Source organism: Lithobates pipiens, unplaced genomic scaffold (assembly GCF_037356315.1).
Source record: "Lithobates pipiens isolate NorthernLeopardFrog02 unplaced genomic scaffold, aLitPip1_a1.2 Scaffold_18, whole genome shotgun sequence".
Classification (NCBI taxonomy): Eukaryota; Metazoa; Chordata; class Amphibia; order Anura; family Ranidae; genus Lithobates; species Lithobates pipiens.
The window spans coordinates 96261490-96288154 of record NW_027507758.1 but is presented as its reverse complement, the minus strand read 5'-3'; the positions used below and the strand labels follow the sequence as shown (position 1 = coordinate 96288154).

The 26665-nt window shown below is 41.4% G+C and overlaps 1 protein-coding gene and 1 pseudogene across 2 annotated transcripts in view; both read left to right on the top strand.

Moving 5' to 3' along the window:
- The window catches only part of KIF16B (kinesin family member 16B), a 566152-nt gene that overhangs the window by 271776 nt on the left and 267711 nt on the right, over positions 1 to 26665 (top strand). The window lies entirely within an intron of this gene.
- Positions 22401 to 26005, top strand: LOC143987296 (cyclin-G1 pseudogene; annotated as a pseudogene).

Below are 26665 nucleotides of genomic sequence, written 5' to 3'. Positions count from 1 at the left end.
GGAGCCTAGTGACGACATCTGTAGTGCTTTTTGCATACTAGATGCGGAGTGAGGAGATACTCACGTCTGATTGTTGCACAAAGCGCTAGTTGTTATTTCAACAAATGTGAGTGAGAATATCCACCCTTGGAGATTGTCATTATTAATTATTGATGTGCTTTTTTTTTGTTTTTGTCCCAATGTGAGTACCACCATATACTGAAACACTGAAACCCTGATATAAAAAAAACTGAAAAAAGTCGGCAAGAATCTGAGTGAGGGATTTTTACTTGCACACGGAGGAATTTATCTATATGCAACAATTAACGTTATTGCCACAATCACTCAACTACCTTTAGTGAATTTATTTATTTATTTATTTATTTAATTATGTGATGTTTAATAATTTATTTGTTTCACGGAGATTCTTATAGTTAAAGTTATTTATTTTTCACGGAGAATCTATTCACAATAATTTAAGTTATTTATGGTTTTATTTATCACGGATGTTTGTAGCACTAAAACTGATTATAATTAGACCGGATCTAAAACCATCCAAATATCACAAGTATCATGATTGATAAAATGCTATGATAACCTTGTGGAATCCAATAATATATCAATACTTAAAGATAGAAAAGTATGACATGACAGTAAATCCTGGAAAACTGTCCAGCATGCCGGCAAATATCTGTGCAAAAATGCAAAATGACAAAAAATACCAAAAGCGATAAATCTCAGAACATCCAATAAGAGGATAGTATGCGATCGTTCTAAACTACGTGTTCACCAATGCCAGGAGCGTGACAGATACGCTCCTGGCATTGGGTGTACTAAAGATACTTTTGTACAAGGAGGATTTGGATTTTGTGGTAATTTCAGAGACTTGGTTCATCAGCTCTCATGATTGTCTGGCAACCATTCATGAGTATACCCTTTATTACATGGATAGAGAGGGTAAAAAAGTAGGAGGGGGTATGCCTGTATATCAAGAATATTGTACAAGTGAATGTGAGTGATGACATCACTAAGGGAGCTAGGGAGGAGGAATCCTTATGGGTAGAACTCCAAAGGGATGGAGCTAAGGGGAAAATAATACTGGGAGTATGCTATAGGCTCCCTAACCTGAGCGAGGAGGAGGCGGAACTCCTATCACAATTTGGATTACCATCAGGGATGTGAAGTGTTATCATAATGGGGGATTTTAATTATCCAGACATAGACTGGGCGGAGGGCACCACACATTCATCGAAGGCTCGCCAGTTCCTAAATGTCTTGTAGGACAATTTCATGGGTCAAATGGTAGTTGCACCAACTAGAAATAAAGCGTTGCTAGATCTACTGATTACCCACAATACAGACCTGATCATGGATGTGGAAATACGGGCAATTTAGGAAACAGAAATCACAGGTCAATTGGCTTCAGTATAAATTACACAAATAGGAAACATAAGGGAAATACAAAGATACTGAATTTCAAAAGAGCCAACTTCCCTAAACTATGAACCTTGCTCGAAGATATAAATTAGGATTAAATCTTGGGAACAAAGAACATGGAGGAGAGATGGGTTAGCTTTACAAGCATATTAAATAAGGGCATTAACCAGTGCATTCCATTGGGTAATAAATTGAAAAGAGCGAACAAAAGACCAGTACTTAATGCCAAGTAAATGTAAAAATGCATATAAAAGTAAAAGAGAAGGCCTTCAAAAAATACAAAGTTTGAAGGCTCATCATCGGCATTCAAACTTTATAAAGAAAGCAACAAGAAATGTAAGGGTGCAATTAGGGAGGCTAAGATAGAACATGTAAGACACATAGCGGAGGAGAGCAAAAAAAAAAAAATACCCAAGAAGTTCTTGAAGTATGTAAACTGTAAAAAAGGGAGGACGGACCATGTTGGTCCCTTAAAGAATGAGGAAGGACATCTAGGAAGGATGGGGAGATGGCAAAGGTATTGATATTATTCTTCTCCTCAGTCTTCACGAGGGAATCATGGGGCTTCAGTAACCAAAACTGCAGTGTTTATCCTCGTGACACATCACAGGAAGCACCCTCGTGTCTAAGCCTGGATTCACACCTATGCATTTTTAGTGCTTTTTGCATTTTGCAGATTTGCACTACAGCCCATTTAACATGGTTTCCTATGGAACTTGTTCTGTAGTGCAAATCTGCAAAATGCAAAAAGCACTAAAAATGCATAGGTGTGAATCCAGTCTAACATAGGATAGAATTAGATCTGGGACACTTAACATCAATAAATCACTGGGACCAGGTGACTTGCACCCGAGGGTGCTTGGGGAACTCAGTCAAGTAATTGTTAGACCATTGTTCCTAATTTTTCCTGACAGTCTACTGACTGACAGCGGATTGGAGAAAAGCCAATGTAGCACCAACATTTAAAAAGGGCCCAAAATACATCCCTGGGAATTACAGACCAGTTATAGCCTAACATCAATAGTATGCAAGCTCTCGGAGGGGATGATAAGGGACTATATACAATATTTTAGTAATGAAAACTGTATCATTAGCAGTAATCAGCATGGATTCATGAAGAATCGTTCTTGGCAAACCAATCTATTAACCTTCTATGAGGAAGTGAGTTGCCATCTAGCTAAAGGAAGGCCCGTAGACGTGTATCTGGATTTTGCAAAAAATGTGACACAGATCACCATAAACGTTTACTGTACAAAATTAGGTCCGTTGGCAGGGTTCTTTGCTTGGACAAATCCTATTTAATTTATTCATAAATGACCTGGAGGATGGGGTAGACAATTCAATCTCTGTATTTGAGGACAATACTAAGCTAAGCAGGGCAATAACTTCTGCACAGGATGTGGAAACCTTGCAAGAAGATATTAACAAATTAATGGGGTGGGCAACTACATGGCATATGAGGTTTAATGTAGAAAATTTTTAAATAATGCATTTGGTTGGCAAAAATATGAATGCAATCTTTACAATAGGGGGGAACCTATGGGGGAATCTAGGATGAAAAAGGACCTGGGGGTCCTAGTAGATGATGGGTTCAGCAATGGCATGCAGTGCCAAGCTGCTGCTAACAAAGCAAACAGAATATTGGCATGCATTAAAATTAGGCTTATAATCAATGTGCTAAATGGAGAACATGCTTTATATGATTCCCTGATTTTTTTGCATTCTCTTTCTCTTTTTGGTACATAATGCGACCTGAAGAATATTTTTAGCCCATAAAACCTTTTGTATGATGTACGTGATGTTCTGATGTAACATGTATCTGTTTTTGACTTCAATAAAAAATGTATGAAAAAAAAAAGGGATTAACTCCAGGGATAAAGCGATAATTCTCCCACACTACAAGACTCTGGTCTGGCCTCACCTAGAGTATGCTGTCCAGTTCTGGGCACTAGTCCTCAGAAAGGATGTGCTGGAAATAGAGCGAGTACAAAGAAGGGCAACAATGATAATAAAGGGTCTGGAAGACATTAGTTATGAAGAAATATGTAGAATACATATCAGCCTAAACTGAAAAATAATGGAAAATTCCTATCAAAATACTTACCGTAATTTTCCTTTCCTGATGGACTCCATGGCAGCAACGTGTGGGTTAAGTCCCGCCTCCACTACCCATAGGACACTACTCCCATAAATCTTTGCTCCCTGCCCCTGGCCGTGTTCGGTAACTAGCCTACTCCAGCCATTTGGGAGGGAACTCCTGCTGCCATGGAGTCCATCAGGAAAGGAAAATTGCGGTAAGTATTTTGATAGGAATTTTCCATTTTCCTGACAGACTCCATGGCAGCAACGTGTGGGAAATAACTCGCCAAACACACCCAGGTGGGCAAAATGCTGAACAAAAGATTTATTTAACACTGTCGGCCGACAGGACTTTCAAACCAAAATCAACAGAGGATAAAGATGCTGGTTCAACACAATAGTGAGACATGAAAGTATGAATAGAAGACCAGGAGGCCGCTCTGCAGATTACATCAGGTGCAACGTGGCGCGAAGCCGCCCATGAGGTTGAGAGACTTCTGGTAGAGTGAGCTGTAACCGCCTCAGGAGGAGCCAAGCCCTTCTCTCTATAAGCCCATTGAATTGCCTGGACCACCCAAGCAGCGATGGATCTAACGGAGGCCTTGGCGCCTCTACTTTTCCCGTTAAATAGCACGAAGAGGAAGTCAGATTGACGAAAAGAAGCTGTAATATCCAGATATTGTTTTAGAGTAACTCCCAAATCGAGTGGATGTGGATCCTGACTTCCAGCAGAATTGAAGGTAGGAAGAGTGATTTCCTGGTTTTCATGGAAAACAGAGGTCACCTTGGGATTTGTCCCCAACATCGGAATTAGGACTACCCTATCTGGAAAGAAGGTGAGAAAAGGTTCCTTTGCACCTAGAGACTGAATTTCGGAGATTCTCTTCGCCGAAGTTATGGCTACCAGAAAAGAGGTTTTAAGGGTTAATTCTCTGATTGAGAGCGTTTTGTCAAGTTGAGAGAAGAAATCTAGAACCAATGGAAGGTCCCATTTGGGGAATCTAGGCTTCCTTTGTGGCCTAAGCCTGACTGCTCCTTTGAAGAATTGTTGGACCAAGGGATGATTGGCCCATGCGACTCCAGAAAAAGCTGAAATTGCTGAAACCTGGACCCGGAGAGAACTAACCGAAAGGGAGATATCCAATCCTGATTGCAAAAAGCTTAAAACGTCCCGGACTGTCAGGGTATTACAGGAACTGGACCTTGAAGACAAGTGATCTGCAAACTTCGCCCAAATTCTATCATATACCCGGTTAGTACTGCTTCTTCGAGCACTAAGAAGAGTGGGAATGACTTCTTCAGGACAGCCTAAAGCCTTCAACCGTCCCCTTTCAAAAACCAAGCCTTTAGGCGCAGGTGATCCGGGCAAGGATGTAATCTCGACCCTTGAGACAGAAGGTCTGGCCTGGATGGTAAAGGTATTGGATCCCTGACACTGAGGAGCATCAGAAGCGGAAACCAGGGTCTGTTGGGCCAATAAGGGATTATGGCTATCACTTCTGCTGTCTCTGACCTGAGTCTCCTCAGGAACTGATGAATAATAGGAGTTGGGGGAAAGGCATAGGCCTTGTGGAACCACCATTTCTCTGTCAAGGCATCCACCCCGTAGGCTTGAGGATCCCTGTACCTTGAATACTACCTCTCCAGTTTTTTTTTTGCAAGGGGAGGCAAACAGGTCGACTTCTGGGGAGAGCCCCATTGTCAGGATCCAGTTGAACACTTCCTCGTGGAGAGACCACTCGTTGTTGTCCATAAGTATCCGGGAAAGCAAGTCTGCCTGAACGTTCTGAATCCCTGGGAAATAGGATGCTGTCAGATCCTTCAGGTTCCTCTGAGCCCAGGTCATGATCGGTTCCACCTCCTGGAGAAGGGATAGACTTCGGGTACCCCCTTGCCTTCTTATGTACGCCACTGCTGTGGTATTGTCTAGCCTGAGTGAGACCGAGGCTCCTGAAATCAGATGCCGAAAGGCTAGCAGAGCTTGAAAGACTGCCCTTAACTCCAGGATGTTTGACACCGTCCCTCTGGAGGGGAGAATCCAGGTGCCCTGAGCCACTTCCGCCAGACAGTGGGTGCCCCAACCCCTGTTGCTGGCATCTGTTGTTATGGTGACCCATGAGATGGGGAGAATGGAATGGCAGTTGCAGAGATTTTCCCGTTGGAGCCACCACAGAAGGGAATTCCTCATGGATAAGGTGATCCGAATCAGCTGGGTTTTGCTGCCTGACCATTGATGAAGGAAACCCTTCTGAAAGGGCCTCATCCTCCACTGTGCCCACCTCACCATCGGAATTGTCGCTACCATAGTGCCTATAATTTTCAGGCACTGGAGAGCCTGGAGATGAGAGGCAGAGAGGGCTGGACGGATTCTGTCCCTGACCACTGACAACTTCTCTTCTGGTAATGAGATGGTGCCTCTGACAGTGTTGAATAGGGCCCCTAAGAACACCAGCCGCTGAGATGGGACCAGCTGGCTCTTCTCCAAGTTCAAGATCCACCCGAATTCCTGTAGGGTGGAGATGACCTGCTTTCTGTGTACCAGAAGTTGATCCTTGTCTTGAGCCAACAACAGAAGGTCGTCTAGGTAGTGATGTAGACGAATCCCTTTGGTTCTCAGAAGAGCTACCACTGCCAACAGTACTTTTGAAAATACACGAGGAAAAGTTGATAGCCCGAAGGGAAGGCAAGTAAATTGAAAATGGCTTTCGCCCACGGAGAAGCGGAGATACTGCTGGTAATTTTCTGCAACTGGGACATGAAAATAGGCGTCCTTGAGGTCTATGGAGACCATCCAGTCCCCTGCTTGGACAGATTGTTGAATTGTGGATAATGACTCCATCTTGAATTTTTCTTTTTTGATAAAACTGTTCAAGTGGGTTAGATCTATGACCGGCCTCCAGGCCCCGCTCTTTTTCCGGACCATAAACAAAGGAGAGTAGATTCCCATGCCTCGCTGAATGACTGGAACATGGATAATGGCGCCTTGAGCCAACAAAGATTCCACGTAGGCTAGAAGAATTAGACTTTTTTCGTCTGAGGTCGGGAGAGAGGTGGGGACCCATCTGAGTCTGGGAGATTCCTTGAAGGTCCAAACATGACCTGAGGAGACGGTCTTGACGGTCCAGAAGTCTTGGATCGAGGCCGCCCAGACATGGCGAAAGTGGAAAAGACGAGCCCCCACCTGCCCTGTCTGAGCGGGCCCAACCTCAAAAGGATTTAGTTGGTTCCCTCTCTCCCTTCAAATCACTTTTTGTAGATTTTTTAAAAGAGGATTGTCTTGATTTCCAGGAGTGGAAAATTCACGGCCTGGTCTGTAACTGCGAGCTTCCCTGGCTCGTTCCTGGTACTGTCTCTTTGGAAAAGACCTTCTCTGGGCTTGCAAACGCCAGTCCTGGGGGAGGAACCCCGACTTCCCACCAGTGGCTCGGGTAATAGCCTCATCCAACTTATTGCCGAAAAGGGAGGACCCTTCAAAGGGGATGCGGCACCATACTTGTTTTGAGGCTGGGTCTGCCAGCCAAGGGCGGAGCCAAAGAGCCCGTTTAGCCGTAACAGAAGAAAGCATCACCCGAGCCACCAGACGTATGATGTCGATAGAGGCCTCCCCAAGAAAGGCGGAGGCCAGCCTAAGCTCTTGGATAGGCGAGCTCTTAGCTGTATCTTCAGAGATATTTCTAAGTGTCTCATCTACACTATCTGTCCATATCTCCATTGCTTTGGACATAGCGGCCAGAGCTAGCGCTGGCTTACAGGCCATTCCTGCTGTGAGATACACTCTCTTCAAATCAGCATCAATCCGTCTGTCCAGAACGTCCTTAAAAGACACGGTATCCTCTAAGGGAAGAGTGACATGTTTCACCAGCCTCATGACTGCTGCGTCTACCAATGGCGCTGACTCCAAATGCTTCACCTCTTCTTCATTGAAAGGATAGAGTTTCGAAACCTTCGATAGCATGGAATTTTTCTTCTCCACCTTGCCCCATTCATCTGTGATAATCTCACCTAGCTCAGAGATAAAAGGAAAATTAATCCGATCCTTCTTTAATTGCTTAAAGAATTTTCTTTGTTTGGAAGGAGCAGCCACAGAACCTTCCCAGTTCAGTGTCTCTCTAACAGCTCTGACCAGAGGAGGCAGTAGCGCGAAATCAAAGCCCACACAGGGATCACTTTCATCAGAGTCACTGTCAGATATGGCAGCTGAGGGGTGGCTATGCGCAGAGGATTCCTAAGTATCCTGCAGCTGAGTCTCCCTTCCTGGAGAAAGTGGCGGCTCTGCCGGGGGAACATAGGACTGGCCCTCAATATTTCTGAGGGACTCCTTAACAACTTTTTCCACCAGGGTTTTAAGTTGTTGATCCGCGTCACCCCTTTCATTGGAAGCCTTGGCGTAGCAAGGATCGCATAAAGATTTTCCTGCCGGTACAAGAGCTCTGCACCCCCAACAGGCACTAGCTGAGTGACTAGATTGAGTCCTCGAGGAGTGCGATCTTTCTTCACTACTGTGTCCTGATCTTGAGGAGGAACCATAATGTTTAGATTTGGAAGAGGAGTGCCGGTGATGCGACTTGGAGGAGTCGCTCCCTCTATGAGAGCTGCGATGCTGTTCTGACCTGGAAGGGCTGAAACAAGAACAAGACAAGAAACCACAAGAGACAAGACATCAGGACAGAGCTAACAGATAATTACCCCTCCCCCACCAGACCTTCAGGTGAACATTAGAAATACCTTTTATGAGAGGGCTGGCCACAAACAGGCGGTAAAGAATCCATGTCCTCAGCGATATCCATACGCGCTGAAAAGATGACAAGGGATCAGTGCAAGGGACAGGGAAGGGATAGCCACCCTGTCCCAGAATGCCACTTACCAGTAGATGCAACACAGAGGCAGGGGGAAGTCACCGCAACAGCCCGCAAGCATTCCCAAAGCTTGCAGACTAATTCCCCGTTTTTAAATAGCCCGCCCCTGTGATGTCACCGCCATGCCTGTGCGCATGCGCGAAACAGCGGCAATTTGCCGCTATCGCGCATGCGTGAAACCAAGCCTCGATCTCAACCGCGTTCGCGCATGCGCAGTACGGCCGAAAACGCAAACCCGGAAGTAGAACGGCGGCTGGAACGCGGAAGAACCAGCCGCCATGCCTGCACATACAAACAAACAGAAACAAACGAAGACAGATAAAAAATACAAAAACTGCTGCCATAAGAACTTTTAGAACCTCTCACCACTCCCACCACGATCGATCACTCGGCCGAAGATAAGGTAAGATGACACCGGACTTTCCAGGGGGCAAAACAGGTCACCTGCTAATAGCTGGCTATCCGACCAATGCGCAGCCTGCCTGCCAGTGGCAAGGACATGGGCTTCTTCACAGCGCCTCTTCCACTGCCCACTCCATACCCTGCTAATAGCTAGGGCTTAGCGGAGTAATGCGACTTTCCAGACCCAGAGTCGCAGACCGGCCGACCTCGATCGTGGGGATGATAAATCTTCAGGTAGAAAGACCACCTCTGGGTCCTTCCGAGGAGGACAAAAAAAGAACACGGCCAGGGGCAGGGAGCAAAGATTTATGGGAGTAGTGTCCTATGGGTAGTGGAGGCGGGACTTAACCCACATGTTGCTGCCATGGAGTCTGTCAGGAAATTTATTTTTTATATATTTTTTTTTGGGGGGGGGGGATGTTTATTATAGCAAAAAGTAAAAAATATTGCATTTTTTTCAAAATTGTCGCTCATTTTTTGTTCATAGCGCAAAAAATAAAAACCGCAGAGGTGATCAAATACCACCAAAAGAAAGCTCTATTTGTAGGGAAAAAAAAGTACTTCAGCGTTTTTTTGGATCTTTCATTCTAAAACTCGTATACCATACGGTATAAATTTCAAATGGGATGTCACACATTTTCATAACTAAATTTCTTGCATCTCTGCTTCTTGCAATTCTTTTTGTATGGTTGTTTTGTCTCATACTTTTTTCCCACTCATATATTTCCATGTGTACTTTTACATATATTCAGATACATGTTTATAGGAGATCAAAAGAGGACTTTTTCTGTTGTTGGATTTACGATCTGATTGTATACACGTTACATATATACATTTATATATAGTTTTTATTTTGTTATGTAATAATTTTTCTATGTGTCATTTTTTCGATCGCTCTCCTACAATCGATATACATGTTCTCACTTTTAGATTCAGTGGTTGCTTCTTGTGTTCTCTGTTCCAGTTTAACTAACCAATCAATGTATATGATTTTATATTCTTTTTGTTTTGGTTTTATTCTTGAATTTTTTTTCAAGTTTAGTTTTTACACACTTTGTGATTAATTGGTTTTATCTGGTGTGTTTAATTGCTATACATGTTGGTCAGCCAATCAAACCGGGCTTTTTTTGTTGCATCACTTTTGGGTGGAGCTTTTAAATAGCTCAGGTTTGAGGCTACATTTTTGTTGTGAACAAGCACAAGTTATCCGTGTGAAATCGGTCTACCAATGTTCCTGTAACATCCTGTCTACGTTCTTTGGCACCTTAACAATAAGTTAACTGTTCTACAGAAGTGTTTCCTTCCATGGTGTGCGACCAATCTTCTTTTTCTTAAATTTCTCTAGTCACGCTGACAGAGCGTGAGTAGAGGAGAACCAATAAGCTGCTCTCCTGATGGGGTTCTGCACTGATAATCAGTGCAGTGACTAGCCGTACAGCCCCATCAGTGGTGCCCATCAGTGATACCTTTCAGTGCCCATCATTGATGCCTGTTAGTGCCGACTATCAGTGCCCATCAGTTCCACCTATTAGTGCTGCATATCCGTGCCTCCCATCAGTGCTGGATATTAGTGCCACCTGATCATTGCTGTCGGTGCATCTTCATCTGTTCACATCAATAAAGGAGAAAACATACTTATTTACAAAATTTTATAACAGAAATTAAGAAAACCCTTTATTTTTATTTTTATTTTTTAAATTAGCTTTTTTTAAAAAAAATTCAATTTTTTTTTTCCATTTTCCATGTCATTGTCATTCAAAATGCGACAGTGATGAAAGCTTAAATTTGGCCTGGGCAGGAAGGGGGTACCAGTATGGAAGTAGTTAACTAAACTAAACAAGCATGTAAGCCTTGCTGTGCAGAGGAGACCCACTTCAAGGGTAGAATTGGTTTAATTCCCGGATTTCAACTTTAAAGCTTTAGACAAGCAAATATGCAATTAAAGATGTACTGTATGCACTGGCTTACCTTGTTAAGGATTTGCAATTCTGTGCAGTCATCCTCCTGATCCAAGCACCTCTGTCTGACGGCACAGCCAAGTCTTGGACTTCCACCACTGCAAAAAAACAGTCTGGTCCAGGGAACACCCCCAGCCCAATGATTGAACAGTAAAGTAGTAGCAACATACTGAAGAGACAATTTTTTACTCCCCCCTTAATATACATTATTGTACTAGGAGCACATGTGCATTGCTGCAGAACCTGGTTGGCTTCTAGTACTGGCACTCTATCTCCCAGTATTTCTGTACAGGGGATTGCACCTACACTAGTTGCATTTAAAATGGATGTAATCATTGTACTAACTGGTGTGTTTTATTATTAGCCTGGAGTTCAGACAATGTAAACCCCAGGTACTAACATTGCCCAAACCAAACTGGAAAGCAAATGTCTATAGCAGTGGTGTCAGACTCAATTTCATCATGGACCGGATCACCTACTGCATCGAGTTTAAGGGTGTGCTATGTACAAAGTGAAGTTTTAGGGGTGACCTATGTACATAGATCAGGGTTCAGGGGTGTGCTATGCACAGTGTGCAGGATTCAGCTCTTTCAGGGGCTGTCCACATCTCATTTCCACTTTTCCCCCTGGGTGTGAGGGCCACATAAAATGGTCTGGTGGGCTGGATTCAACCCGCAGGCCTGACTCTCCCAGACACTGCTCGGCCAATAAACCCTGGGAAGGAAAAGATCAAATTTTCTCAGGCAAGTAAAGGAGCTTCATGCATGATGTTTCCCCAAATTAGATCATGCATGTTTTTGCCACAGTTGTTTAGCGATTAGATCTTCCTCCGGGAACTCACATGCCATAAAAGCGAGCCAGCTGCCTTGTTTTCAGGGTTATAAGGGGACGCCACACTTCTGGACATTTCATATGTTTTGGTATAACATTCCTAGCCTTACCACGGTACTAGGCATTATACTTCGACTGGTTAAACTGCCTGTGGATCACCAGAGTCCCAGATTTTGTGTGGGGCAAAGAACATTAGCAATGCACACCCCTTTAGCAGTATGGACATCTGGTGTGAAGTAAGAAGAGCTTGATTTTCAGCTGTTGTGTTATGTGGCTTATGTCAGAGCAATAGGAGAACCCTGCTTCCTTATACCCAATGTCAGGGTCCATTTTGCTTGATAGTGGTTTCATGTGTACTTCCTTTTCTCCTTTGGGTTATACTACTGGACATACTGGCACTTGCTTAATGACATGTGTGCACTGATTTGTCCAGGAGTACTAAGAGTCCAGTTTGGTATGATGACTCATCCCCAGGAGTGTGTCATTGACAGCTTAGGCTCATAAGAAGTTTGTTGGAAGACATTGTGGACCTTTTGCACATGTCCAACTTATTTGGTGGAGGAGGGATTATGGTGTGGGGTTATTTTTCAGGGGTTGGGCTTGGGCCCCTTAGTTCCAGTGAAGGGAACTCTTAAGGCGTCGGCATACCAAGACATTTTGAACACATTTATGTTCCCAACTTTGTGGGAACAGTTTGGGGGTGGCCCCTTCCTGTTCCAACACAACTGCACACCAGGGCAGAAAGCAAGGTCCATAAAGACATGGATGAGTGAGTTTGGGGTGGAGGAATTCGACTGGCCTTCAGAGTCCTGACCTCAACACGATTTAGTACATGTTTGGGATGAATTCGAGCGGAGACTGCGAGCCAGACCTTCTTGTCCAACATCAGTGCCTGACCCTGAAAATGTGCTTTTGGAAGAATGGTCAAACATTCCCATAGGCACACTCCTAAACCCTGTGGGAAGCCTTCCCAGAAGATTTGAAGTTGTTATAGATGCAAAGGGTGTTTCCAATACTTTTGGTAATATAGTGTACCTTCAGCTGCCCGTATCTGCATCTTCTAATGATATTGATGTGTTTTTTTAGTGACAGTAAAGTCAAATTATGTTTTTTTAAATCCAGAACTCAGTTTGAATTGCTCAGGCTTGTGATAGGCTTGCTTTAATAAACTCTTATCCAGCTACTGTAGAGAAAGAAATTTAAGTTGCTTTGATTCAGTTCTACTTTGGTAGAAAATAAATCTCTACGAGATCTATAGCAAGCAAGAAAAAAGCATCCAGTGAAAAGCCAAGAGTGTCCAAAAGCTTATGAAAAAAATGTTTTCAAGTTAGACTTACAGACAGAGTGTAATATGTCACGACAGCTACAGGAAACACTCGGATCAATCTCTGCCGGCAGTGCCAAAGCTAATGCAATGCAGCTAAACAATCTCAAGTTTTTATGTTGCATGGTAAGAGGCACGATCTATATAGGGCTTGGGCTCTGCAAAATAATATGTTTTTTGTTTGTGCTAAGAGCTGTAGTTTTACGAATAAAATTAAGAGATTGCCCTTTTTTAGTTGGCACTTGGTAAATCAGCTAATAGCAAAAATATTTTAAAAAGAGGTTTTGCAACATTCATCTACTCTGAATTGTCAACTCCAGCCCCTGTATTTAAAATGAAAAACCATCAAAATTTCAACAACCCCAATGTTTATATCATAACATCCAAATTCACTTCACTCTTGTTTATTTAACCGGACCGCCGCACGCCGATATACGTCCTAAGTTTGAAGCGGAATATCGCTGTTATGGCAGCAGCTAGCTGCCATTACCCTGGTTTCCTCTTTCGGCTCACAGTCCGGTTTCCGATAATAATGGTCTTTGCGGCAGATTCGCCATTAAATCACTTTTATCAATGGCAGGAGAGGGGCCCCCCGTCACTCTCTGGTGCCCTCCGCCACTTTAGGGAGCCGTCGGCAGTGGCGGAGGCGATCAGATGTTCATCCATGCTGGGTATGGAGACGAGTGAGGGGAAGATGGCCCCACATCAACACGTCACTTCCGCCCACAGCTCTTAAAGGGCCATTTTTTGTTTAAATTTTTTTTTTTTTATTGCATTTTAGTGTAAATATGAGATGTGAGGTCTTTTTGACTCCAGATCTCATATTTAAGATGTCCTGTCATGCTTTTTTTTATTACAAGGGATGAGCTCTGCTGTAGAGTGAATTCATTGCGAGGGGCTGTTTTAAACTCAGTTGTAAACCCTTACATATACCCACTGAAGTGACTAGCCTCAGGTAATACACAGAGATGAAATAAATCCTCCTACATAAGTTGTACCAGTTTATCTGCAGCAATCTCTTCTTTACAGCAGTTCAAAGTACACCGATCAAAGACTATTTTTCAGTTCCAAGGGTCGAGGGATGGGGATCTGATTTCACACTGCACTGCCTAGAGCAGGGAACTGAGTGTAATCTGAGACCTGAGTGGGGGGGGGGACACCCCCTTCTACACAGTCTCATTTGGAAACCTGCACAGCTGTAACCCCCCCCCCCCCCCCCCCCTGGAATTCTGTAGAATTAGCATAACTTGTCATAAGAAAGAATGGGAAGAAAGAGCAGACAGAAATTACACTTGGTGCTTTGGATTGGAGCTAGTAAACATTTATTAGCTCAGAAGTTTACAACCACTTTAAATTCAGGTACTTACACTTGTCGCATTTAAAACTACAGTTAATGATTTTTAATGACTACAAAACTATTTAATTTGTATTTATTTATATCTGCCTTCAGTTCAGTTTGATCAAAGGCTTAACAGGGCACCAACTTAAACATGACATATTTCTTTAAGTTTCAACAATTACTTTTTATATACTAAAGGTAATTATTTTTAATTATTAAACATCCATGCATGCAAGACAAATGAAGAATATTACCTAAATGGTAAGACACATTACGTAAATTTTAGTGCACAATTACTTTTTTTGTGCTGATCTTTGTTATATGTAATTACTGAAATTATGTGTGTAGATGTCAAATGCAGTGGATGCAGGACTATGTAAGGATGCTTCTTCTCTGACATGATATGTTTCTGCAGGTTGTAATGTGCAATTACTGTTTATTTGCTGAGTTTAGTTATTTTTAATTATCACATATCTTCAGGTAGATGTCAAACATGCAGTGCTTGCAAATGTAAAAATACTTTTAAGAAGCAGGACATAGTTCTGTATGCTTTAATGTGCATTTTTTTGCTGATTTTAATTGGAATTTCTTGAAAATATGTAGGTAGATGCCAAAAAGATGTAGTCTATACAAATCTGTCCAATATTCTTTTGGAACATAAAGGTTTTTTTTTTGTTTTTTTTGTTTTTTTAGAAGATGAAATTCCCATAAAGCACAACTGTACCCAGACTATTGCCATTCAATTATTTATATATTCATTTTTATAGATTTTTCCTTCAAATTCTTTTTTTAAGGTATCCAGCATTCACAGAGCAGTAGATCACATTAAAAAGGAATATGCATGAAGTGACCCAAAAGAGGTCCTAAACCAACAGAAAATACAACATTAGTTCTAGTTAAAGCGGGGTTCCCACATAAAAAAAATAAAAATAAATAAAAGTCAGCAGCTACAAATACTGCAGCTGCTGACTTTTAATAATCGGACACATACCTGTCCCAGGGTCCAGCGATGCGGGGATCGAAGCCCTGCTCTTTTCCCCCTCTGTTCAGCGGCACCGGCATTGTAACTGTGATCGCCCGGCTGTGGCTGTGAGCGGCGCCGCGTGCCATGATTGGCTGCGCAACCATCTGGGACCTGTCACGTGTCCCAGATGATTGACAAGAGGGAGGAGGCAGAGCTGAGCCCTTCCTGCACTGAGGGGAAGTGATGTCAAGAGCCCAGGCACTGAAGGAGGCAGACTATGAGGGACCCCCTAGCAATAGCCATTTAGAAGTGAGTAAAAAAAAATCCAATTTTTTTTTTAGGCACATTCATGTTTTTTTTTTGGGTGGAACACCACTTTAAAATGAAGTGCAGGGGCAACCTTTTTAGAACACCCAGCAATAGCAAAATCAACCAGGACTTAAAATTTATAAGGAGGGGGTAGCCTCTATTTATATATTTTTAACGAGCAGGGAACGAGCTCCAGAGCAAGCTTCCACTGACTTCCGTAGCTGCTTGCACTATGAAGTAATACATTCTTAAAGATCACAACAAAGACTCCAAAACAAGGTTTCAGTAAAGGCTTAGAGACACTTTAAGTTATTGTAAATGATCACCTTGTAAAACAACCTATTCAGTTTAAGATGGAAATTAAAGGCAAAACATTTTTGTTTATATAGTTAAAAAAAACATACCTTTTTTTTTGCTTTTTTATAAGTGATCACATTCCTTCTGTTCTCAGCTGCATAAGAGCTGGGGCAGGAGAAGCAGTAGCACACTGAGCTTCCCATTAAATAGCTGTGCAGTGGGGGCGTATCAGGACAAGTCTGATCATTGGAGGAGAGTACACTGAGTTCCCAGCATAGCCACCGAACTGACCATAATGGGCTCTCCTGCTTAGTGTGGTAATTTTTTTTAATAGAAAAGCAAGGGGACTGGCAAGAACACCGGAGATTCCACATAGAGGAAGCAAAAAAAAGAGAACAGAATACTTTCTCATACAAGTACATGGTACAGCAGACGCATAACAGCAATGTGAAATGTTAGGGAAACAAACAAATTAAAGTATAAGTAAAAGCAAAACCTTTTTTTTTTCTTTGTTTTGTACAGAGTGGAGAGGGATGAGAACCCCTGTCAGTCTGTGCCCCCGTTAGGGAGAGTCACCCTCTGTATTCGTCCTGTTTACCATCTTTATTGAAAATTAAAGTAAAAGGAAAACCTACATTTTGGGTTGCCCCCAGAAAAGTAATAGAGACAAAACCTTCCAATGGGGACCTGGGGGATTCCCAAGCAATTCCCTTAATTTACCAGGATTTTTTCTCACATCCTGTTTGGCTATGGGACATCAAGTGAAGGGAAATCGCCACAATGGGACACAGATGGTGAAAACAAGTCTGACAGGGGTTGGTTACTCTATCCCAAAAATAAATAAATGTATAATTCTACTTTAAGTCTAGTACACATGGGTTGAATGTTGGCTGGCATCAGTCAGTAGAAACCAGACGCTATTTGGCCCGTGTGTATGGCAGCCGGTCTGACAGAAGCCTGGCCTGTCAAAAGGCTCATGACTGAAAAAGGTCTGCCGATCGGCTCCCGATCAGCACTCTCAACCAATGGCTGATAGCGTTGACTGGAATATTCTGGCGGGGAGGGGGGGCATCCCCCTGGCAGAGCACAGTAGTACAGCAGGGGAGATCGCTGTACTAACATTGGGTTGTTAGTACGGCCACTCCGACCTAGTGGTGTATACTAGGCTTTAATATGTGTTTACATTAGAGGGCTGATAGGCTGTCAAGATTCTTTTGTAATAAATTTTTTTAGAAAAAGAGCTAATGTGTCAGTGTTTCCATTGTAAAGTTGATGAATTTCTCAAAAATGCCTGTGGCTACTAGGGAGAATAAGGGCTTGTTTTAAATACTTTAATGTGCATAGTCTTGGGCACAGGATCACTTTTAAAGCAAACCTGTAATCTGCCAATGCACTACTACCTTTCTTTCATCTCTGAGCCTTTCTAGTGAGAGCACTGTACTTTTTTTCCTTGTCCCATTTGACAGTGCTGGGAAAATCCGCAAGCCTAGGCACTGTTATATAAAAGGAAGGGGAGTAAGTCATTTGCCCTTCTGTACCCTTAAGGACTAGGTAATACCCATCCCCAATGGTATAAAAGAGAGGCGAGGGAGCGAAGGAATAATAAGTATATGCAGCTAGGGAAGGGGGGATTAAACTTAAAGTTTTACTAAACCGACAACAGTAAAATCAGTGTGTATATGCAGTAAAGCATGCTTGTTATACTCACTGTGGAATCTAAGGGGTTAACCCTCTGCACTGTGCAAAAAGGCTGCTTGAGCCTGTATGCACAGATTCTGCCCTCGATGCATGGTCCCAGATAAGACGTCTTTGGCGTCATGCTGGACATGTTCAGTTTGATGTGTATTGCTAGAGAGGTTTTTCTTTTCTTGGGAGGGTGCATGTAATCGGCACAGAGCCAATCGGCACTGTCCAGACAGAGGGTCAGGAGCCCTGCATCCTCATAGGACAGCTCAGTGCAGTATGAAAACTCATCCTACAAGCTTCACCAGGCACTGCTAGAAATCACAAGCCTGCTATATTCTGCTGATGAAAAAATATATTTAGCAGTTTATATTTACTAAAACAATTGCATTTCCATGTTCTGTGTACCGTGGGAGTCCAGATCTAGTGAGTGCAGGGTCCTGGGTTTTTTTTTTTTTTTTTTTTTAAATCAACAAGGATTTTATTGATAATATGCAAAATGTATACAAGCAGGATGGTCATATGTTCTTTTTCACAATTGTTCTTATACCCATAAAACAATGACATATAACATAGGTAACAGTCATTTACACCATACAGAAACATATACCATGGGGTGGCTCCAGATGGGACATATATAACTGGCAACAGTAAGTACCTCAGGCTGTACTCCACCCAACCCCCAGCTTTTATAATAGCAGATGATCCATAACAAGATCAATCAGAGATAAACCAGGGACATTCAACCAAGATGCCCATATGTTTTTAAATTTTTTCATACTCCTCCTGTGTTGGTATATATACTTCTCCAATCTAATAGTATCGCCCATTTGGTTCAACCATTCCCTCGCCACAGGGGGTTCTTCCGACTTCCATTGCCTCAGTATAAGGTTCCTGGCCTGGAAGAGGGCTCTAGTTATCACTATCCTAAAGGGATCCTCCTCCGGGACATCATCCATGATACCCAATATGCACAATTTAGGATGTGCCTTCAGCTGGACCCGAAATACTCCGTTAATTGTATCCATCACATCCCTCCAGTAGATATGCAGTTTAGGGCATCTCCACAACATGTGGATCAGGTCTCCATGATCTCTCTTGCATCTCAGGGTCCTGTGTTTAGTAACACTTTAACTTGTTACTTTATCTTGTATGGCCAAAGCACAGGTTGGCTTTTAAGTGGAACTCCTGACGATTTTTTTTAGAGAAAGATTTAATGTCTATTTTGTTTTTTATTACGGTTGACATGCGTTGGACATAAGTTAATGGAAAAACCACAATGTAGACCAAGACAGCAATAAGAAATTGAGTGCTGTTTATCATATTTATTATTTTATTTAGGCCAGTGATGGCGAACCTTGGCATCCCAGATGTTTTGGAACTACATTTCCCATGATGCTCAGGCACTCTGTAGTGTGGTGGAGCATCATGGGAAATGTAGTTCCAAAACATCTGGGGTGCCAAGGTTCGCCATCACTGATTTAGGCTAACAATTGCATGCTGACCATTACATTTGCAGGACAATCTTTCAAGGGTGTCTACCCTTTCTTCTCTGTTCATACAGTACTGATACACAAAGGTTTAGCAAGCTAAGAAAATATCTGCAAAGACTGTACGTTTATAAAGAAACACACAGGGTATTAAAAGTGAGAAAGTAAAGCTGGCCAAGCACCAGAAGAATTTTGTTAGAAAATGTTCTACATTTTTTTTCAGGAAGGTTTGATTCTCTAATGGTTAGTGGGGTCAAATCAACATTCGTTTTTTTTTTTACCAAATAAATAGAAAATTTGAAGGAGCAGCATAGACATTTTTTCTTGAATGTAAACTATGAATGTGGTTTTCATTAGGGAAACATCTTACCTCTTGTATTGCCCATGTTCTAAGCACAAAAGAAACTTGTTTGTATTAAACATGAATGGGTTTCCATTCAAGTAGCAGGTGTGGACAAAATTGTAAGGGCTTTCGTTGGAATTTACTTGACATAATGATGGCAAGAAGGAATGCTTAGAGGAACGATTTTTCAGAATTTCTGTACAAACATATAAGAATTATCATACAGATTTTCTTTATATTACAGAAATATGGGATTTTCAAGGTACAAATCCATGTACAATGCTGTGAAAAAGTATTTTCCCCCTTCCTGATGTTTGTTATTTTTTTGCATATTTCTCATACTTAAATGATTCAGATCATCAAACACATTTTAATAATACACAAAGATAACCCGAGTCAATCCAAGATGCAGTTTTAAATTATTATTTAATTTATTAAGGGAAAAGAAAAACTGTTCAAACCTGCCTGGCCCTATGCGAAAAAGTAATTGCCCCCTCCCATGCTGAATCATGAATGAACTGTGATTAACCACAATTTTTTGGAAAGCTGAGTTAAATTTCACTTGTCACACCCAGGCCTGATTACTGACCTGTTGAATCAAGAAATCACATAAATAGACGCTGTCTAACAAAGTGAAGCACGCTAACAGATCACAAAAAGCCACACATGCCACAACCTAAAAAAATTCAAGTACAGATTAGAATCAAAGTAATGTACATGTCTGATGTACAGTCTAGGAAGGGTTTCAAAGCCATTTCTAAGGCTTTGGAACGCCAGTGAACCACAGGGAGAACCATTATCCACAAATGGTGATAACTTGGAACAGTGGGGAACCTTCCCAGGAGCGGCCAACCTATAAAAATGACTACAAGAGCATGAGGACGACTCATCCAGGAGGTCATAAAAGAACCCAGAATAACATCTAAAGAACTGCCTTGCTTGCCTCAGGTAAGATCAGTATTCATTATTCGACAATAAGAAAGAGACTGGGCAAAAATGGTATCCATGGGAGAGTTTCCGGGCCAAAGCCACTTCTGACCAAAAAGAGCACAAAGGTGCATTTCACATTTACCAAAAAACATCTTGCTTATCCCCAAGACTTTTAGACAAATATTCTGTGGACTAATGAGACAAAAATGTAACTTTTTGGAAGTGCGTCCTGCTACATCTGGCATAAAACTAATAAAGCATTGCATTAACAAGAACATCATACCAACAGTCAGACATGGTGGTGGTAGCGTGATTCACGGTCTGGGGCTGCTTTGCAGCTTCAGGACCTGGACGACTTACCATAATTGATGGAACCATGAATTCTGAGCTCTACCAGAAATTCCTAGGAGAATGTCCAGCCATCAGTTTGTGTCCTCAAGTGCACTTGGGTTATGCAGCAGGACAATGATCCGAAAAACACAACAGCAAGTCCACCTCCAAATGATTCTATCAAAACAAAATTTAGGTTTTGGAGTGGCTTAGTCAAAGCCCAGACTTAAATCCAATTGAGATGCTGTATCATGATTTTACACAGGCCGTTCATGCTGGAAAACCCTCCAATGTGGCTGAATTAAAACATTTCTGTGGGCCAAAATTGCTCCACAGAAATGTGAAAGACTCATTGGCAGTTATCGCAAACGCTTGATTGCAGTTGTTGCCACCAAGGGTGACACAACCAGATATTAGTTTTAAGGGGCAATTACTTTTTCACATAAAGCCAGGCAGGTTTGGACAGATTTTTTGCCTTAATAAATTAATAAATACATAACAAAATTAGCCTGATGATCTGAGTCATGTGACAAATATGCAGAAGAAAAAAAAAATCAGAAAGGGGGAAAAAACTTTTGTACGACATTTTGAAAGCACTTAATTTTAATAAAAACCATTGAAGACCGATTTCATGCAGTCTTATTGTAGGATAATTATTGTATGTCTTGGTGTGGTCAGTTTTTAATAGAAAAGCAAGGGGACTGGCAGGAACACCAGGGATTTCACATAAAATAAGCAATACAGAGAGAACAGGATATATTCTCATAAAAGTACATGGTACAGCAGAGGATTGAAGATTAAAGCAGAACTTTACCCATGACAACTTGATAAAAAATAACATTCTTTAGCAAGGAGCATATTTCACATTCATAATTATTCTATCAAAATTAGTGTGTGCTACAAATTGCCTCCAGCATTGCTCCTGTTTTTCTTCTGAACTAAACCCATCGATTTAACAGTTTCAAATAACATCTACATTCTTGGAATGCTGGGATTGCTAATTGTCACATTTGCTTGCGTCCTTAACCAAACTGTTAAACCATCAAATGGCTGGTGTAATAAACTGATCACATGTGCAGCACCATGGCAGTTGCAGATCAAACAGAAGCAGCTTCCTTGGCCGTAAAGGATAGGAGGGTTTAATTTTGCATTAATGCAAAATGAATTGGCCTCTACAAATTCAGCAGTGCCTAAAAATGCCCATAAATAGAAAACAACTGCGCATGTGCACAACAGGGTGAAACAGTATATTACTAGATGTTAAACAGTATAGACACTTATTTGTAATGTTTTACATGGCTATACCTGCAAAAGGGTCAGCCTGAAGTAACCTTGCAGGACCGAATTTTATTTTTAAAGTTCCACTTTTAGGTATTGCAGCAATATCAGATTTTTGGGCTGTTCAACTAAAACTTTTTGGTGGAAATCCTGCCTAACCTCTGAATGCTGGCACCTCCTGGCCCTTTAAGAGTTTTATGACGCTGGGAGGCAGGGTGGGCCTTAAGAGCATGTGGCAGCCATGATCGGTGGTCATGTGATCCAAAGACTTCACAAGCGGCGATCGTAAGTAGGGCTGCAACTGAAGATTATTTTCATAATCGATTAGTTGGCCGATTATTGTTTCGATTAATCGAATAATCGGTTAATAACCTAAAAAAAAAGTTTGCTGCAATTTGCATTTTTACATATTTTTTTGGCCAATTTGTTGTTGGGCAGATTAAAAAAACACAAATTGCCGCAAAAACGCATTATTACATGCTTTTCTGCAGCTTCTCCATTGAAGTATATTGAACCAAAAAACAAAATAGCACAGTTTTGCGTTAAAAAAAAAGTCTTTGTCAGTCAGCTGAGTACGGCGGCTCCGGGGGGAACGATTGGTTGGGGTGGGGGACGCTTCATCAAGCTGCCGTCCTGATTTCTAGTAGTAGATGAAGAAAGTATTCTTATAAAGCATCGGACAAGATTGGACAGGAACTTCTCAAGAGACCGACCTCCCCGCACCCCACGGAAGATGATTGACACGCTTGTAACATCAGAAGTTTAGGACCTTCTTCACCAGCTGAACTTGCTCTTGGAACAGGAGCTGAAATGCCAGCCAAAAGCTTGTGGTTTGCGGCTGATTGAAACGACGCATGACAATGGCCTCCGGATGACTGCAAGACTTCGTGACTTTGAAGTGAAAGATTTATTTAGCTTAACGCAGTTCTTTGGTTTCAATACAGAGACCTTCTCCTTATCTGTGAACCTTCTGGACCGGTTTTTAGCTAAAATGAAGGTGCAGCCAAAACACCTAGGTTGTGTTGGCCTCACCTGCTTCTATCTAGCTGTAAAGGCCACGGAAGAGGAGAGAAATGTCCCCCTGGCAACAGATTTAATCAGAATAAGCCAGTATAAGTTCACAGTGTTTGACATGATGCGGATGGAGAAGATTGTGTTAGAAAAGCTGAGCTGGAAAGTGAAAGCTACAACTGCATTAAACCTGTTACACCTATACCATTCCCTCATTTATGAGAACCTGTCTAGTGAAAGGCAAAGGCTATTTACATTAGAGAGACTTGAAACAAATCTGAAAGCCTGTCATTGTAAGATTGGATTCTCCAAAGCAAAGCCCTCTGTGTTGGCCTTGTCAATTTTGGCTGTTGAAGTTCAGGAACAGAAGTTGCATGAACTGACAGATGTGGTGGAGTCTCTACAGAAACATTCCAGGATCAGTGGCCGGGACTTGTTTTGTTGGAAAGAGTTTGTATCAAAGTGCCTTGCAGAGTATGCTTCAAACAAATGTTCCAAGCCGAATGTACAAAAGCTAAAATGGATTGTATCGGGTCGCACAGCAAGACAACTGAAGCACAGTTACTACAAGATAGCACATTTACCCACAATTCCAGAAACTGGCTCCTGATGTTGAAGGTTATACAAATGAAGATGGCATACGAATAGTGTGATTATAATTTTATGGACTTTGGCACACTTGTTTAGGAAAGCACAACTGTGAAGCCTAAAGAGAAAATGGCAGCTAGTTTACATTTTTCTTTAGCATAAAACTTAGAACACGTTTTAGATAGGGGAAATATATACAGTTTGAAGACCTTACTAATGCATAGACTGTAACAGAAAATGTGAAAGTGCAGTTTAGTGAGCCTAAACCTCAGAGTAACTAATCTACACAAATATGGCTACATATTTAAATGCTTTGCGACGAGAGGGAGGCATCAAAGGGCTGCTGTAGTTTCTTCCTCTATACATGCCTTATTGCATGCCTCTATACATGCCTTCTAATATTAGAAATATTACAGGCATCTCGAGCCAATGCATTGAGGTGGTCTTCCCACCTCCCCCTGCAAGTCTTGGTTTTTTTCTTCAGAAATGTTGCATAAAATTGTCATAATCAGTCTTTTTTTATAAGCAACAAAGTGAAAACTGATGGGATCCCTCAGTGTTAGTATACAGGAGGAACTAATGTAGAAGTTCACTTTTTAGTTAATGTAGAGTATCCCTTGTAAAAAAAAAAAAGTTGATTCAAGGCTAATTGATGGATGTTTCCATTATGCAAAGTCAACTTTGCAATTCAGCTTTAGTTATATTAAAATTCAGAAAACTTGGTAAGCATATACAGTTGATTTTGCTTGCAGTGACTTGTACTTTTCCCACTTTTATAGCTGAGCAGACTGAAATCTAAAACCAGTATGCTACTGTGTTTTTAGCTTCAGGACCCATTCACGCTTAAGCATTGTGGCAACCTGCACGGTTTTCATCCATTGTATTATGCTGGCAGCCCATTCATAAAAAGGACTGCCTTAATGCAATGCATTTCAATAGCTGCTATAACCTGTATTAATGCACCCCATTAGAATGCCCAAGTGTGAATGGGACCTGATTAAAATCAGGTCAAGAAAAATACACTACTATTTAAATCAAGGATTGACAACATCCAGGTTACTCAACTCCAAAAGTATCCAGCAATGCAAAATGAGTACAGAATGTTTGCCATCTTTGATCTAAAATGTAAACCCAAGTCCTGTATATTTCTAAAAAGGAAAAAAATGCACTTTACTTTTTGAATTAATTTATTGTGACATTGCATTGCTGAATATTTAATATAGATCTGCCTGTACTAGTTTGGCGTTCAAACCTTTTGCACAGTTGAAAAAATGTATGGCACTTGTTTCTGAACAAGGCAGATTAAACTTCTAAACACAACTATCTACTCCTAGTAAAGGGTAACTTCTGCTGTTTAAGGGCTTGTGTAGGATTTTAGGTACAAACTGTTTTCACACTTGTTAAAATGGCCTTTTAGGTTTGACTTTAAAGTCTGAGGCATGTTTTTAAGGTTCAGTGAAACCTTAGCAGTTCATATGTAAACATGGTAGGAGTCTGTTGTAGCGATTTTTGGGCTTTTTTTTTTTCCCCCTACAAGTTTTGTTCTCCGATATCCTAAACATCACACCTGGTTTAGTGAAGCCATGGTCTGCTAGGCAATAAGTGAAAAGGACAAGATCTTCTTACGCTCCATTCCCTTGATGAAGACTTGTTTCTGTACATGACCTGACACCCTTCCAAAGACAGAAGGAAAAACAGTGTTAAAGGCCTTTCTGGTACTGTCAATTGTGAAAAATCTGTTAACAGCAGAATATTGTAACTGGGGAATATTTGGAACTAAAGTAAATGCACTGAGTCACCTGTGAATCTTTAGGGCAAAAACATGCAGATGCAAATTTGGCATTCTTTGTATATCAGTTTTGCTACTTATGTTTTCGTGTATACATACCTTTCACAAAAGTGTAATTATTAATAGCGAGGTGTTTAGGGTTAGCGTATGTATGTGGCGAAACGGGGGGGGGGGGCGGCTCCTACGGCAGTTAGAAAGCACAACCAGTTGGCAGTCTATATAGCTGCTCAGGACTCCCAAAATTTGGAGTGCTTTATATTGCAAATGAATAGGAATCCTTTCTGATTGGTGGTGCTAGCCTTATGCCTTCATGATTGATAAGCTTTGGGCTCTTTCACACCAGCACAGTGGGCTAATGCACTGTACGTGATATTGATGCATTGCAGTGCCATTCATTTTTAATGGCATCCCAATGCACCACATTACCATGCAAGATGTGTTGCACTATGAACACTCTTACTAACAATCCCAGGTTGGAAAGCTTGGCCAGTTAATTGCTGTACAATGCACTCTGAGTTTTGGGTACAGTGGCTCTAATGCAGCATGTATGTGCCAACTAGTATTAACTGCCACTACTTCCACCCCCTTTATATACACTTATGCTCTGATGTAGCCTGATATGAGTATGTTTTTAAAACTACGAGTCATTTAAATGACTGCTTGGTACAATTGACTATGTAGTTTAACCCTAAAGTTCCCCTGTTGTAGCATATGTATAGTATGGGAAATGCTATGTGTTGTGCTCAGACAGGCAATGTGTAATTTTGAGTTAAAGCAATGGTGAATAGCATATTACCCATCACTAGATAAGCTGCTCAGTGGTAGGTCTGCACATTTTGGAGGGCTAAAACCATGCAGCAACAGAGTGCCTGTTAATTAAGCAATGTACCTTTCAATAATAAATGTATTGAAAAGAAAAAAAATAAATAAAAAAAAAGTCTTTGTCTTTTCCAAATACGCAGCAGCTGAAAAAATCATGAATGTGAACGTGTCCCATAGGAAACCATGTACATGAACTGTAGTGTGTTTCTGCAAGAAAGCACCAAAAAACACAGAGGTGTGACCCAGGCCTGAGATGTTTAGTAACAAAATGGGGTTAAAAAACTAAAATTAGTACAAAAAGAGCAAATAATCGCTACTGTAAGGGGTTAATTTTTTACTATGGGACAGTGAAAGTAATATTTACAGTAGCGATTTGCTCTTTTTGTACTATAAAGGGCTAATTTTAGTTTTTTGTTAACCCCATTATGTTAGTGGCCGATTATTTCGATTATGAAAATAGTAATCGATTAATTTCATAATCGATTAGTTGTCGATTAATTGATTAGTTGTTTCAGCCCTAATTGTAAGCTTTTCGTTTAGGCGCTGGTACCTGTGCCAGGAGTTTAATCAAATATTGTAAGTGAAAAAATGAAAAGGGGAAGAAACTCAGTGTATGCATGATACAA